The sequence below is a fragment of the Tamandua tetradactyla genome, chromosome 24 (genome assembly GCF_023851605.1).
Source record: "Tamandua tetradactyla isolate mTamTet1 chromosome 24, mTamTet1.pri, whole genome shotgun sequence".
In the NCBI taxonomy this organism is placed as follows: domain Eukaryota; kingdom Metazoa; phylum Chordata; class Mammalia; order Pilosa; family Myrmecophagidae; genus Tamandua; species Tamandua tetradactyla.
In genome coordinates, this window is record NC_135350.1 from 42205355 (window position 1) to 42208250 (window position 2896).

Consider the following 2896-nt stretch of genomic DNA (forward strand, 5'->3'; position numbering starts at 1 on the left):
AGTTTTGCGTTCCTAAGATGGAATGCAGAAAACTCATTTTCCCATTATCCTGGGCATCTAGGATACAAGCCTAAGACATCAGCTCCACCAATCCAATGCACCCACATCAGGTTTTAACTATCTCATCAGGGAAAATGCTATGTGGGGTATCTATTTTGCTGGTGCAGGTGGCAGCACAGCATCTTGCTTTAAGGAGTGTCAGTAGAAGCTGCAGTAAAGTTGAGTAACTGGGATCCAGATCTCCTGGAAGCTGAGCTTTCGTAATCTAGAGTGCAAATTACAGCTGGAATGGTAATGACAGTTCTCTCAAAAGGATGGTTCTGCAGCATATTTCCGTGTCAGCAGCAGCAACACTTAACTCATGCAGCCAGTTTATGGTTGGTTCTGGAAAATGGTTCCTAGTAATTTAATGGGATCATTCCTTCAGCCCTGATGCAAGATTCTCTGGGCTACCTGATTTTTCTCTACTAATTCCTTTTTTAGCTTATACAAGCTGGAATGGATTCTGTTGTTTATTACTTTGACAAACATACACATCTCATATAGGGTTATGATTGTATACAAGAAATAATCCCTGTGTTGGAAGCTTCCTGGGAAGTTTAGGCCATGCGGAGAAAATTCCACGTCAGCTTATTTCTGAAAGGTCTATTTTATTATAGAGACCACAGAGTGGGCACCATCTCACAAGCTCTTCTACGGCGTTATCTGCTCTACAGTCTTAAGTGTTTATTCTGCCACTTAGCGTCTCTTTACTGGTGGTTTATTTCACTGCTCTGGGGCACACACTAAACCCCAGCGTCAGCAATAATGAGTACAAAGTGCATCTTTCAGGCCTCATCTACTTCTACACTCTCTCTGGGTGACCCCATGGTTTCAGAGTTCCTCGCTATAATTGCACGAGCGCAGGCTGAAGGTGCAGGGTCGCCGGACAGATTCCCGCAGTACTCACCGAACCCGACCCTCCAGTTCGCCCCCATCCCATCTTGCAGCCAGGCGCCTCTGCTGCCTGGCGCTTTGACCTCGGCGCGGCTTGGGCCGTGGGTCGGCTTCCCGCCGTGGCTCTGCTTCCCGCCGTCGCCCTGCCTCCCACCACGATCCGCCTCGCGGCTGCCTGGACGAGCTGCAAGTCAGGGACGAGTACATAGAGATTGGTATTGGCTGCACAGGGCGGCGGGCGTCATGCTGGCCGAGTTCTTCGCCCCCTGGTGTGGACACTGTAAGAGGTTTGCCCCTGAACATGAAGCTGAAGCTACCAGATTAAAAGGAATAGACCCATTTGGGAAGGTTGATAGCACTGCCAGCACCACCCCTTGTGATAAATCTGGGGTCAACTTATCAATATCAATAGCCATCAGCTCTGAAGATATTCAGAGATAGTGAAGAAGCAGGTGCTTATTATGGAGGTAAGATTGCAGATGGAAGTGTCAGCCACTTGAGGAGCAGAAGAACCAGCTTCAGTTCCTCGCAGGGCCTAGGAAGAATCTAAGAAGTTCCCTAATGATAGAGACCCCTCTGTGTTGGGAATTTTAAGAATTTATTCACTGAAACTCACTCTGAGTTGCTAAAAGTATCTAGTAACTTGAAGGATAACTACCGATTTGCACACACCAATGTGGAATCTCAGGTGTACAAGTACAACGATAATGGAGAGGGAATCACCTTGTTTCATCCTCCATATCTGATTAACAAATGTGAAGAGAAGACAGTGGCATATACAGAACAAAAATGATCAATGGCAAGATTTAAAAATTTATCCAGGAAAACATTTTTGGTATCTGCCCTCACATGACGGAAGATGATAAAGATATGAGACTGGCCAAGGACTTCCTTGTGGCTTATCAAGATCTGGGCTATGAAAAGAATAATAAAGTTTCCAACTACTGGCGAAGCAAAGTGATGATAGTGGCAAAGAAATTCCTGGATGCTGGACATAAACTAAACTATGCTGTAACTGGCTGCAAAACTTTTAGCCATGAACTTTCCGGTTTTGGCTTGGAAAGTACTGTGGGTCCTGTTTGTTGCCATCAGAACTGCTAAAAGGAGAGAAGTTTGTCATGCAGAAGGAATTGTCCTGTGATGATAAAGCTCTTGAGAGGTTTTTACACATTACTTTACTGGCACCCTGAAGAAATACCTGAAACCTGAGCCTATCAGAGAGCAACGATGGGCCTGTGAAGGTACTAATAACAAGGAATTTTTATGAAATAGTGAACAATAAAAATAAACCTGGGCTGATTGAATTGTATGGCCCTTGGAGTTGTCATTGTGAGAATCTGGAGCCCAAGTATAAAGAACTGGGAGAGAAGCTCAACAAAAATCCAAATATTGTCATAGCCAACAAGATGGATGATTTTTCCTACCACCTACTTTTCTCCAGCCAACAAGCTAAATCGAAAGAAATATGAAAGTGGCTGTGAATTAAGTGATTTTACTAGCTACCTATAAGAGTGACTGCAAACTCCCCTATAATGCAAAAAGAAATACCCGAGAAGAAGAAGCCTTTCTTTTCTTAGAGGATCTCTAAAGCTGTAGCCAAACATATCCGTTGTAACAGAACTCTTCCACCAGAGATGGCAGAACCACTGTGGAGGTCTGGGATTCACTTGAATTTCTACCTCTCAGGGCTGAGAAGACAGAATGGATATAATCTGAATCCTGTTAAATTTTTCTCTAAATTTGTCTTAGCTGTCCTGTATACAGAAACATCAGGACCAGTTTATGTTTGTGGTTTGGGGGGAATAATGCGTTGGATGGTGTGCTGGTTTGAATTTGTGGACCCCAGAAAAGCCATGTCCTTTAATCCTTGCTCAGTATTGCTGCATGGGAGTTTTTTGACTGTTCCTATGGAGATATGACCCACCCAATTGTGGGTGGTAACTTTTGATTAAATGTTTTC

General features: G+C 44.2%; 1 pseudogene; it reads left to right on the top strand.

Moving 5' to 3' along the window:
• Positions 1 to 314: 314 nt before the first annotated feature.
• Positions 315 to 2513, top strand: LOC143668200 (protein disulfide-isomerase A3 pseudogene; annotated as a pseudogene).
• The last annotated feature ends 383 nt before the right edge of the window (positions 2514 to 2896 follow it).